Source organism: Ranitomeya variabilis, chromosome 8 (assembly GCF_051348905.1).
Source record: "Ranitomeya variabilis isolate aRanVar5 chromosome 8, aRanVar5.hap1, whole genome shotgun sequence".
Classification (NCBI taxonomy): domain Eukaryota; kingdom Metazoa; phylum Chordata; class Amphibia; order Anura; family Dendrobatidae; genus Ranitomeya; species Ranitomeya variabilis.
The window spans coordinates 7202230-7215791 of record NC_135239.1 but is presented as its reverse complement, the minus strand read 5'-3'; the positions used below and the strand labels follow the sequence as shown (position 1 = coordinate 7215791).

General features: G+C 54.1%; 1 long non-coding RNA gene and 3 other non-coding genes across 4 annotated transcripts; all 4 read right to left on the bottom strand.

Annotated features, from left to right (window-relative positions):
- Positions 1-11008: 11008 nt before the first annotated feature.
- LOC143788993 (small nucleolar RNA SNORA35) lies at positions 11009-11136 on the bottom strand. Its single transcript, XR_013218808.1, has one exon. It is a non-coding gene; the product is annotated as a small nucleolar RNA SNORA35 (small nucleolar RNA).
- A 25-nt stretch (positions 11137-11161) lies between these two features.
- On the bottom strand, positions 11162-12435 carry LOC143788918 (uncharacterized). Its single transcript, XR_013218751.1, has 2 exons — positions 11628-12435; positions 11162-11237 (listed from the first exon to the last, which is right to left on the bottom strand). It is a non-coding gene; the product is annotated as an uncharacterized LOC143788918 (long non-coding RNA).
- LOC143788978 (small nucleolar RNA SNORD38) lies at positions 11504-11574 on the bottom strand. Its single transcript, XR_013218794.1, has one exon. It is a non-coding gene; the product is annotated as a small nucleolar RNA SNORD38 (small nucleolar RNA).
- On the bottom strand, positions 11830-11900 carry LOC143788977 (small nucleolar RNA SNORD38). Its single transcript, XR_013218793.1, has one exon. It is a non-coding gene; the product is annotated as a small nucleolar RNA SNORD38 (small nucleolar RNA).
- Positions 12436-13562: the final 1127 nt, after the last annotated feature.

Below are 13562 nucleotides of genomic sequence, written 5' to 3'. Positions count from 1 at the left end.
GCTGAGCTGTACGGTGGAAGTGTGGCCGTCCCTGTATGCTGAGCTGTACGGTGGGACGTGTGGCCGTCCCTGTATGTTGAGCTGTACGGTGGGACGTGTGGCTGTCCCTGTATGCTGAGCTGTACGGTGGAAGTGTGGCCGTCCCTGTATGTTGAGCTGCACGCTGGGACGTGTGGCCGTCTCTGTATGCTGAGCTGTACGGTGGGACGTGCGGCCGTCCCTGTATGCTGAGCTATACGCTGGGACGTGTGGCCGTCTCTGTATGCTGAGCTGTACGGTGGGACGTGTGGCCGTCCCTGTATGTTGAGCTGTACGGTGGGACGTGTGGCCGTCCCTGTATGCTGAGCTGTACGGTGGGACGTGCGGCCGTCTCTGTATGCTGAGCTGTACGGTGGGACGTGTGGCCGTCCCTGTATGTTGAGCTGTACGGTGGGACGTGTGGCCGTCTCTGTATGCTGAGCTGTACGGTGGGACGTGCGGCCGTCTCTGTATGCTGAGCTGTACGGTGGGACGTGCGGCCGTCCCTGTATGCTGAGCTGTACGGTGGGACGTGCGGCCGTCCCTGTATGTTGAGCTGTACGGTGGGACGTGTGGCTGTCTCTGTATGCTGAGCTGTACGGTGGAACGTGTGGCCGTCCCTGTATGTTGAGCTGTACGGTGGGACGTGTGGCTGTCTCTGTATGCTGAGCTGTACGGTGGGACGTGTGGCTGTCTCTGTATGCTGAGCTGTACGGTGGGACGTGCGGCCGTCCCTGTATGTTGAGCTGTACGGTGGGACGTGTGGCTGTCTCTGTATGCTGAGCTGTACGGTGGGACGTGTGGCCGTCCCTGTATGTTGAGCTGTACGGTGGGACGTGTGGCCGTCCCTGTATGCTGAGCTGTACGGTGGGACGTGCGGCCGTCTCTGTATGCTGAGCTGTACGGTGGGACGTGTGGCCGTCCCTGTATGTTGAGCTGTATGGTGGGACGTGTGGCCGTCTCTGTATGCTGAGCTGTACGGTGGGACGTGCGGCCGTCTCTGTATGCTGAGCTGTACGGTGGGACGTGCGGCCGTCCCTGTATGTTGAGCTGTACGGTGGGACGTGTGGCTGTCTCTGTATGCTGAGCTGTACGGTGGGACGTGTGGCTGTCTCTGTATGCTGAGCTGTACGGTGGGACGTGCGGCCGTCCCTGTATGTTGAGCTGTACGGTGGGACGTGTGGCTGTCTCTGTATGCTGAGCTGTACGGTGGGACGTGTGGCCGTCCCTGTATGTTGAGCTGTACGGTGGGACGTGTGGCCGTCTCTGTATGCTGAGCTGTACGGTGGGACGTGTCGCCGTCCCTGTATGCTGAGCTGTACGGTGGGACGTGCGGCCGTCTCTGTATGCTGAGCTGTACGGTGGGACGTGTGGCCGTCCCTGTATGTTGAGCTGTACGGTGGGACGTGTGGCCGTCTCTGTATGCTGAGCTGTACGGTGGGACGTGCGGCCGTCTCTGTATGCTGAGCTGTACGGTGGGACGTGCGGCCGTCCCTGTATGTTGAGCTGTACGGTGGGACGTGTGGCTGTCTCTGTATGCTGAGCTGTACGGTGGGACATGTGGCCGTCCCTGTATGTTGAGCTGTACGGTGGGACGTGTGGCCGTCCCTGTATGCTGAACTGTACGGTGGACGTGCGGCCGTCCCTGTATGCTGAGCTGTACGGTGGGACGTGTGGCCGTCCCTGTATGCTGAGCTGTACGGTGGAAGTGTGGCCGTCTCTGTATGCTGAGCTGTACGGTGGGACGTGCGGCCGTCTCTGTATGCTGAGCTGTACGGTGGGACGTGTGGCCGTCCCTGTATGTTGAGCTGTACGGTGGGACGTGTGGCCGTCCCTGTATGCTGAGCTGTACGGTGGGACGTGTGGCCGTCCCTGTATGCTGAGCTGTATGGTCGGACGTGTTGCCTGTTATGATCCGGTGGCCTAAGAGCAGCATGAGACGTACTCTGGAGAAGGTGGTACCTGTACTGACCGCAGACCCTGAACTTAACACCGCAACTAGACGTAGCCGTGGAATGTACCTAGTGCTCCCTAGACATCTCGACACAGCCGGAGGACTAATTACCCCTAGAGATAGAAAAGGGAAAATTATCTTGCCTCAGAGAAAATTCCCAAAGGATAGACAGCCCCCCACAAATATTGACTGTGAGAGGAGAGGGAAAAAACATACAGACTAAAATCAGAATTTAGCAAAGGAGGCCACTTCTAGCTAAATAGAAAGGACAGGACAGAGTACTATGTGGTCAGTATTAAAACACTAGAAAATATCCACCACAGAAAATACAAAAACTCCACAGCTAACTAAAGATATGGAGGGTATATCTGCATCTCCAGAGATACCAGCTTGGCTAAACAAATCCTTATACAGACCAAGCTGGACAAGACAAAAAACATGGAAAAGAACTGAACAATAAGGCCACAGCATGTGGACAGCAAAAATCAAGGCCAGAACTTATCTTTTTTGAAAAGAACTGCAAAGCAGGAGAGACCAGGCAGGGATGTGAATCCTCCAGGAACAATGGACAACTGGCACTGACTAAAGGGTGAAGCAAGACTAAATAGCCCAGTCAGATTTGCAAAAAGTGAACACACCTGATAAATGCTGCGATTCAGAGACAGCAGCGCTACCACTTACAACCACCGGAGGGAGCCCAAGAGCAGAATTCACAACAGTCGCCGTCCCTGTATGCTGAGCTGTACGGTGGGATGTCGCCGTCCCTGTATGCTGAGCTGTACGGTGGGACATGTGGCTGTCCCTGTATGCTGAGCTGTACGGTGGGACGTGCGGCCGTCCCTGTATGCTGAGCTGTACGGTGGACGTGCGGCCGTCCCTGTATGCTGAGCTGTATGGTGGACGTGTGGCCGTCCTTGTATGCTGAGCTATACGGTGGGATGTCGCCGTCCCTGTATGCTGAGCTGTACGGTGGGACGTGTGGCTGTCCCTGTATGCTGAGCTGTACGGTGGGACGTGCGGCCGTCCCTGTATGCTGAGCTGTACGGTGGGACGTGTGGCTGTCCCTGTATGCTGAGCTGTACGGTGGGATGTCGCCGTCCCTGTATGCTGAGCTGTACGGTGGGATGTCGCCGTCCCTGTATGCTGAGCTGTACGGTGGGACGTGTGGCTGTCCCTGTATGCTGAGCTATACGGTGGGACGTGCGGCCGTCTCTGTATGCTGAGCTGTACGGTGGGACGTGCGGCCGTCCCTGTATGTTGAGCTGTACGGTGGGACGTGTGGCTGTCTCTGTATGCTGAGCTGTACGGTGGGACGTGTGGCTGTCTCTGTATGCTGAGCTGTACGGTGGGACGTGCGGCCGTCCCTGTATGTTGAGCTGTACGGTGGGACGTGTGGCTGTCTCTGTATGCTGAGCTGTACGGTGGGACGTGTGGCCGTCCCTGTATGTTGAGCTGTACGGTGGGACGTGTGGCCGTCCCTGTATGCTGAGCTGTACGGTGGGACGTGCGGCCGTCTCTGTATGCTGAGCTGTACGGTGGGACGTGTGGCCGTCCCTGTATGTTGAGCTGTACGGTGGGACGTGTGGCCGTCTCTGTATGCTGAGCTGTACGGTGGGACGTGCGGCCGTCTCTGTATGCTGAGCTGTACGGTGGGACGTACGGCCGTCCCTGTATGTTGAGCTGTACGGTGGGACGTGTGGCTGTCTCTGTATGCTGAGCTGTACGGTGGGACATGTGGCCGTCCCTGTATGTTGAGCTGTACGGTGGGACGTGTGGCCGTCCCTGTATGCTGAACTGTACGGTGGACGTGCGGCCGTCCCTGTATGCTGAGCTGTACGGTGGGACGTGTGGCCGTCCCTGTATGTTGAGCTGTACGGTGGGACGTGTGGCCGTCCCTGTATGCTGAGCTGTACGGTGGAAGTGTGGCCGTCTCTGTATGCTGAGCTGTACGGTGGGACGTGCGGCCGTCTCTGTATGCTGAGCTGTACGGTGGGACGTGTGGCCGTCCCTGTATGTTGAGCTGTACGGTGGGACGTGTGGCCGTCCCTGTATGCTGAGCTGTACGGTGGGACGTGTGGCCGTCCCTGTATGCTGAGCTGTATGGTCGGACGTGTTGCCTGTTATGATCCGGTGGCCTAAGAGCAGCATGAGACGTACTCTGGAGAAGGTGGTACCTGTACTGACCGCAGACCCTGAACTTAACACCGCAACTAGACGTAGCCGTGGAATGTACCTAGTGCTCCCTAGACATCTCGACACAGCCGGAGGACTAATTACCCCTAGAGATAGAAAAGGGAAAATTATCTTGCCTCAGAGAAAATTCCCAAAGGATAGACAGCCCCCCACAAATATTGACTGTGAGAGGAGAGGGAAAAAACATACACAGACTAAAATCAGAATTTAGCAAAGGAGGCCACTTCTAGCTAAATAGAAAGGACAGGACAGAGTACTATGTGGTCAGTATTAAAACACTAGAAAATATCCACCACAGAAAATACAAAAACTCCACAGCTAACTAAAGATATGGAGGGTATATCTGCATCTCCAGAGATACCAGCTTGGCTAAACAAATCCTTATACAGACCAAGCTGGACAAGACAAAAAACATGGAAAAGAACTGAACAATAAGGCCACAGCATGTGGACAGCAAAAATCAAGGCCAGAACTTATCTTTTTTGAAAAGAACTGCAAAGCAGGAGAGACCAGGCAGGGATGTGAATCCTCCAGGAACAATGGACAACTGGCACTGACTAAAGGGTGAAGCAAGACTAAATAGCCCAGTCAGATTTGCAAAAAGTGAACACACCTGATAAATGCTGCGATTCAGAGACAGCAGCGCTACCACTTACAACCACCGGAGGGAGCCCAAGAGCAGAATTCACAACAGTCGCCGTCCCTGTATGCTGAGCTGTACGGTGGGATGTCGCCGTCCCTGTATGCTGAGCTGTACGGTGGGACATGTGGCTGTCCCTGTATGCTGAGCTGTACGGTGGGACGTGCGGCCGTCCCTGTATGCTGAGCTGTACGGTGGACGTGCGGCCGTCCCTGTATGCTGAGCTGTATGGTGGACGTGTGGCCGTCCTTGTATGCTGAGCTATACGGTGGGACGTGCTGCCGTCTCTGTATGCTGAGCTGTACGGTGGGACGTGCGGCCGTCCCTGTATGCTGAGCTATACGGTGGGATGTCGCCGTCCTTGTATGCTGAGCTGTACGGTGGGACGTGCGGCCGTCCCTGTATGCTGAGCTGTATGGTGGACGTGTGGCCGTCCCTGTATGCTGAGCTATACGGTGGGATGTCGCCGTCCCTGTATGCTGAGCTGTACGGTGGGACGTGTGGCTGTCCCTGTATGCTGAGCTGTACGGTGGGACGTGCGGCCGTCCCTGTATGCTGAGCTGTACGGTGGGACGTGTGGCTGTCCCTGTATGCTGAGCTGTACGGTGGGATGTCGCCGTCCCTGTATGCTGAGCTGTACGGTGGACGTGCGGCCGTCCCTGTATGCTGAGCTGTACGGTGGGACGTGCGGCCGTCCCTGTATGCTGAGCTGTACGGTGGGACGTGTGGCTGTCCCTGTATGCTGAGCTATACGGTGGGACGTGCGGCCGTCCCTGTATGCTGAGCTATACGGTGGGATGTCGCCGTCCCTGTATGCTGAGCTGTACGGTGGGACGTGTGGCCGTCCTTGTATGCTGAGCTATACGGTGGGACGTGCGGCCGTCTCTGTATGCTGAGCTGTACGGTGGGACGTGTGGCCGTCCCTGTATGTTGAGCTGTACGGTGGGACGTGTGGCCGTCCCTGTATGCTGAGCTGTACGGTGGAAGTGTGGCCGTCTCTGTATGCTGAGCTGTACGGTGGGACGTGCGGCCGTCTCTGTATGCTGAGCTGTACGGTGGGACGTGTGGCCGTCCCTGTATGTTGAGCTGTACGGTGGGACGTGTGGCCGTCCCTGTATGCTGAGCTATACGGTGGGATGTCGCCGTCCCTGTATGCTGAGCTATACGGTGGGACGTGTCGCCGTCCCTGTATGCTGAGCTGTACGGTGGGACGTGTCGCCGTCCCTGTATGCTGAGCTGTATGGTCGGACATGTCGCCGTCCTGCTCACTGACCCTTTGTATTTCACATTTACTCCATGGTGCTGATTTTGATACAGTAAAGATGATACAGCGTGGGCACATCAGCCTGATTACAGGACGATGGTTTCTCGGAGTCATTACTTTATATACTGATCTCAGTATAGATTAATCCCCCATTATAGGGTCCCGAGGGGGCGCTCAGAGCTCAGTCTGCTGTCAGAGATCCTGTTATAGGAGGAATTCACCCAGCACCAATGAGCGCCCCCTAGTGGACGATGCAGACAGAGAAATCAATGCAGCTGCAAAAGCTGGAGCAGCTCAGGACTCGTGTCATCCACTGAAAGAACGCAAAGACCTTCCCACTACTGGAAGCAAGCAGAGATAGTAACTAAGAAAATGGTAAAGTAGCACATCAATACCAAGAGGACATAACAGATGTGCAATAAGGGGCAGTGGACAGATGATCGTGTATCTAATCCTCTCCTGTGTGATACTGACTGCTGAGCCGTGTATCTGATCCTATCCTGTGTGATACTGTCTGCTGAGCCGTGTATCTAATCCTATCCTGTGTGATACTGTCTGCTGAGCCGTGTATCTAATCCTTTCCTGTGTGATACTGTCTGCTGAGCCGTGTATCTACTCCTCTCCTGTGTGATACTGTCTGCTGAGCCGTGTATCTAATCCTCTCCTGTGTGATAGTCTGCTGAGCCGTGTATCTAATCCTTTCCTGTGTGATAGTCTGCTGAGCCGTGTATCTAATCCTATCCTGTGTGATACTGTCTGCTGAGCCGTGTATCTAATCCTATCCTGTGTGATACTGTCTGCTGAGCCGTGTATCTAATCCTTTCCTGTGTGATACTGTCTGCTGAGCCGTGTATTTGATCCTATCCTGTGTGATACTGTCTGCTGAGCCGTGTATCTAATCCTATCCTGTGTGATACTGTCTGCTGAGCCGTGTATCTACTCCTCTCCTGTGTGATACTGTCTGCTGAGCCGTGTATCTGATCCTATCCTGTGTGATACTGTCTGCTGAGCCGTGTATCTAACCCTATCCTGTGTGATACTGACTGCTGAGCCGTGTATCTAATCCTATCCTGTGTGATACTGTCTGCTGAGCCGTGTATCTAATCCTATCCTGTGTGATACTGTCTGCTGAGCCGTGTATCTAACCCTATCCTGTGTGATACTGACTGCTGAGCCGTGTATCTAATCCTATCCTGTGTGATACTGTCTGCTGAGCCGTGTATCTAATCCTATCCTGTGTGATACTGTCTGCTGAGCCGTGTATCTACTCCTCTCCTGTGTGATACTGTCTGCTGAGCCGTGTATCTGATCCTATCCTGTGTGATACTGTCTGCTGAGCCGTGTATCTAACCCTATCCTGTGTGATACTGACTGCTGAGCCGTGTATCTAATCCTATCCTGTGTGATACTGTCTGCTGAGCCGTGTATCTAATCCTATCCTGTGTGATACTGTCTGCTGAGCCGTGTATCTAACCCTATCCTGTGTGATACTGACTGCTGAGCCGTGTATCTAATCCTATCCTGTGTGATACTGTCTGCTGAGCCGTGTATCTAATCCTATCCTGTGTGATACTGTCTGCTGAGCCGTGTATCTACTCCTCTCCTGTGTGATACTGTCTGCTGAGCCGTGTATCTAACCCTATCCTGTGTGATACTGACTGCTGAGCCGTGTATCTAACCCTATCCTGTGTGATACTGACTGCTGAGCCGTGTATCTACTCCTCTCCTGTGTGATACTGACTGCTGAGCCGTGTATCTACTCCTCTCCTGTGTGATACTGTCTGCGGAGCCGTGTATCTGATCCTATCCTGTGTGATACTGACTGCTGAGCCGTGTATCTGATCCTATCCTGTGTGATACTGTCTGCTGAGCCGTGTATCTAACCCTATCCTGTGTGATACTGACTGCTGAGCCGTGTATCTAATCCTATCCTGTGTGATACTGTCTGCTGAGCCGTGTATCTACTCCTCTCCTGTGTGATACTGTCTGCTGAGCCGTGTATCTACTCCTCTCCTGTGTGATACTGTCTGCGGAGCCGTGTATCTGATCCTATCCTGTGTGATACTGTCTGCTGAGCCGTGTATCTGATCCTATCCTGTGTGATACTGTCTGCTGAGCCGTGTATCTGATCCTATCCTGTGTGATACTGTCTGCTGAGCCGTGTATCTGATCCTATCCTGTGTGATACTGACTGCTGAGCCGTGTATCTGATCCTATCCTGTGTGATACTGACTGCTGAGCTGTGTATCTGATCCTGTCCGGTTCCCAGCAGGGAGCTCTAGGTTTAGTTGGGGTGTAATATTTGCTCTCGCAGTTATTGGGGCAGTAAATCTAAGTGAAGGACTGAGACTGAAACTTCCTCTTTATGAAATCTATGGCCAAGATATGAGCCGCACCCGGAATATGGTGACAAGCGGCTCATCCCAGAGACAAACTAAAGGTACCGTCACACTCAGCGACGCTGCAGCGATATACTGTAGAGATGTCAAACACAGCAGCTCCAGAACGATGCAGGAGCGATCCAGTGACGTAACGGCGACTCACTTATCGTTCTCACAGGTCGTTAGCTCCATGTTTAACATTGCTGACATCGTTGCTTTTGCTGTCAAACACGACGATACACGCCGACCTGACGACCAAATAAAGTTCTGGACTTCTAGCTCCGACCAGCGATATCACAGCGGGATCCAGATCGCTGCTGCGTGTCAAACACAACGAGATCGCTATCCAGGACGCTGCAACGTCACGGATTGTTGTCATTCTCGTTGTAAAGTTGCTGAGTGTGAAGGTACCTTTAGGTCTCACACTCCTGCAATCCTAAAGGCAGCGCGGCCGAGGAAGACAGAAAATGACTCCATGGAGGAGAAAGTGTCAGCAAACCGCTCAGGAACTGCACAATGTACAGACACAGAAGTCTGAAGTAAACTCTGACTAAATATATTCCTCCAGAGGATATTATCTCTAAATACATATATTAACTGTCCTGTATTATACTCCAGAGCTGCACTCACTATGCTGCTGGTGCAGTCACTATGTACATACATTACTGATCCTGAGTTACCTCCTGTATTATACTCCAGTGCTGCACTCACTATTCTGCTGGTGCAGTCACTGTGTACATACATTACTGATCCTGAGTTACATCCTGTATTATACTCCAGAGCTGCACTCACTATTCTGCTGGTGCAGTCACGGTGTACATACATTACTGATCCATTACTGCAGAGTACCCGGCAGCCACAACACACTGCTGCAGAGTACCCGGCAGCCACAACACACCGCTGCAGAGTACCCGGCTTTGTTCCTTAGGGCCATTTGCCTCAGGTCAGGAACCGGCTCTGCTGCCCCGATGGTCAGGGGCACTACATGCGGCATTACCTCCAGCGCCACCCACAGTGCGGCACAGCCGGACACTTCAGTGCTTGGCCAGTGTACCTTGGAGGCCGATCAGCAGCACGCTGATGGCAAGGTCCAGGCCAGTGCAGAGGTCAGGAACATTCACCCATCACTCACAGGGAGGAGCGAAGGCTGGCGTTTCATTAAAGGGAGTGTGTTGGCAGAGTGATTGCTTGTACAAGGGCTAAAATTGTACAGTACTGGGGATTAGGCAGGCGCTATAGAAGGTAATTACACGCACCGGGTGCATCATAGCAGCCACTCATTTCCCCTCTACGGCCAGAGCCGCCAATCAGTGATGGAGAGAAAACGCAGGCGCCAGTTCAGCTGGACTTGGTGCTGCCGACTGGGCCCACACTGGCTGTAGTGCAGCCAGTCCCATTGATCGCGTGGCTGACAAACTCCGTGACCTATTGTATAAACACCGGATCGCTCCAGATTCAGGGTACAGGTATCAGAAGTCAAGAGTTTAAACCATTTCGCTTTTTATCGATCAGTTTCCTTTACAGGCCTCGTTCACACAACGTCATGGCGGTCTGAGTGCTGCCTGTACGGTTAATACTCGGCCAGCACTCGGACCATAGAGCGTTTCCGCTAACCGTAGCTGCAGCGCTCCCTGGCTTCTGTGAGTCGGGCGAGCCTCGTCCATTCAAACCTATGGAGACCAGGAATATCACATACTTCACTACTCTACTTTGTTACCGACTATTTAATAGGATTGGAATGAGATGAGACGCGAGAAAAACAAAACTGTTCGCTCGTGTAGAGGAAATGGTGTGAACCAGAAGCCGCTGCAGCCTCCACTAATCGGGACACAGGAGGGGTCACCCGATATCTGGGTGCAGGGGTGGACAAGGGGGCCTTGCCACGTTTAGCCCGAGATGCCACTGCCAGCAGCACAGATGTAACTACAGGAAAGAAAAAGCATCAAGCCAGGAGCCCTGTATCAGGCCCCATGTATCCAATCCGTTGTGATACTCTGAGCCGCCATCACAAATCCACCTTTAATGTGGATCCAGCACAGACCCGACTCTCCATGATGGAAGCTGGAAAGCATTTGTCTGCCTACTGGTGAAGGGACGGCCAGTAATGGGACAAGGGATTTCACCAGTGTGGTTTTTATTATATAGGAGCAATATATAAGAATTGTTACACCGGATCCTGGCAGAGAGCGACATGTGGAGCCAGACATGCCAAGGTGAGGAGACTCCAGCCACACAGCTCCTCAGGAAAATATGCAAATTGTGTCTTCATAGAGGACTAGAACTCTAGTGCCACCTGTAGGAAGCAGCAACCATAAAACTCAATAACGACCCCTCCATCGAGCCTTGTCACATGACATTGCTTTTCATCAAGTCAGGTGATGAGGCTAGTTAAAGGGTCAATGTTTACTTTTAGGATCACTGATCCCTATAGGTGGTGCTAGCCCTCTCTAAAGAGCCAATTTGCAGACACCAGAGGAACACAAGGGCCCATAGTCCGCTCCATGCCAGTCCTGGACATCGCACCCATGAAAGACTAACCACAAAGATGAGAACGCGAGGCTTGTACCCAACCATCGGAGTGACTGGGTCACAGCAGATCCCGGCCATTCTGCAGGAAGGGGTCACTTTAGCACTGGAATAAGACCCCAGGGTCATTGGAGAGACCAGGAGACTCTCTGCAGTGCGGACAATAAATGACAACCAAGGCGGCGGACAGTAGAACAAAACTTTATTAGAAAGACAAGACTACAACATTACAAACCAACCATAATCTTCATCCCCGGAAACCTGTGGACAAACAAGACACAGATTAGAGAAGAGCAGTCAAGTCACCGGCCCCAGGTCCACCCCGAGCTCAGATACAGGGCATCAGATGCCACAGAGGATGTGGAGGAGACTGTAGCCAGTCACCCCACAGAAATTCTAAGAACTGACAGCTAAAGGTCAGCACGGAGAAAATGTGCTGCTGTGACACATTGTAACAAACACTCTGCAGTGAGGAGCACTAAGACAAATGGAAAGGTTCAGTCACAAGTTGTGCCCCACCAGAGGCGTCCGCTTCAGATTAGCCGATGTCATCGCTGAACGTCAGTAGCAGAACTGGACAAAGATCTCATCACTAGAAGACGTCTGGTGAGGGCCACGGACCGGGGGACGACCGCACCGCCACATGCTTACCTCTCACCGTGCTCTGCCGCCAACATCCAGCCGTCTGGCTACAGGAACCTGCAAGAGAAGAAACCATCAGAGCGTCAGACACCACATGAGACCCCCAGGGATCACATACAAGACTGAGCGTAGCAGAGAAACACGGGCAGCACTGCAGGAGCCCGGACCCTCGACCTCACCAGGCTCAGGAGCCGACGCTCTACGGACCGGACTTCCTCAGAAGTAGAGATGTCATCGCAGCTCATCAGTAGCAGAACTGGACAAAGGTCTCATCACAGGAAGATCAGTCACACAGAGAGCCACTAACCCGAGCACAGGGTCCCCACATGCTAGACTAGAGGGCGCCCCAATACACAGGGACCCCCACGTGCTAGACTAGAGGGCGTCCCAATACACAGGGACCCCCACGTGATAGACTAGAGGGCACCCCAATACATAGGGACCCCCACGAGCTAGACTAGAGGGCGCCCCAATACATAGGGACCCCGACGTGCTAGACTAGAGGGTGCCCCAATACATAGGGACCCCCCCATGTACTAGACTAGAGGGCACCCCAATACATAGGGACCCCCCATGTACTAGACTAGAGGGCACCCCAATACATAGGGACCCCCCCATGTACTAGACTAGAGGGCACCCCAATACTTAGAGACCCTCACGAGGTAGACTATAAGACACTTCAATACATAGGGACCCCCACAAACTAGACTAGAGGGCGCCCCAATACACAGGGACCCCCACGTGCTAGACTAGAGGGCGTCCCAATACACAGGGACCCCCACGTGCTAGACTAGAGGGCGTCCCAATACACAGGGACCCCCACGTGCTAGACTAGAGGGCGTCCCAATACACAGGGACCCCCACGTGCTAGACTAGAGGGCGTCCCAATACACAGGGACCCCCACGTGCTAGACTAGAGGGCGTCCCAATACACAGGGACCCCCACATGCTAGACTAGAGGGTGCCCCAATACACAGGGACCCCCACGTGCTAGACTAGAGGGCGTCCCAATACACAGGGACCCCCACGTGCTAGACTAGAGGGCGTCCCAATACACAGGGACCCCCACGTGCTAGACTAGAGGGCGTCCCAATACACAGGGACCCCCACATGCTAGACTAGAGGGTGCCCCAATACACAGGGACCCCCACGTGCTAGACTAGAGGGCGTCCCAATACACAGGGACCCCCACGTGCTAGACTAGAGGGCGTCCCAATACACAGGGTCCCCACATGCTAGACTAGAGGGTGCCCCAATACACAGGGACCCCCACGTGCTAGACTAGAGGGCGTCCCAATACACAGGGACCCCACGTGCTAGACTAGAGGGCACCCCAATACACAGGGACCCCCACGTGCTAGACTAGAGGGCGTCCCAATACACAGGGACCCCACATGCTAGACTAGAGGGCGTCCCAATACACAGGGACCCCCACGTGCTAGACTAGAGGGCACCCCAATACATAGGGACCCCCACGAGCTAGACTAGAGGGCGCCCCAATACATAGGGACCCCCACGAGCTAGACTAGAGGGCGCCCCAATACATAGGGACCCCCACAAGCTAGACTAGAGGGCGCCCCAATACATAGGGACCCCCACAAGCTAGACTAGAGGGCGCCCCAATACATAGGGACCCCCACGAGCTAGACTAGAGGGCGCCCCAATACATAGGGACCCCCACGAGCTAGACTAGAGGGCGCCCCAATACATAGGGACCCCCACGTGCTAGACTAGAGGGCGCCCCAATACATAGGGACCCCCACGAGCTAGACTAGAGGGCGCCCCAATACATAGGGACCCCCACGTGCTAGACTAGAGGGTGCCCCAATACATAGGGACCCCGACGTGCTAGACTAGAGGGTGCCCCAATACATAGGGACCCCCCATGTACTAGACTAGAGGGCACCCCAATACATAGGGACCCCCCATGTACTAGACTAGAGG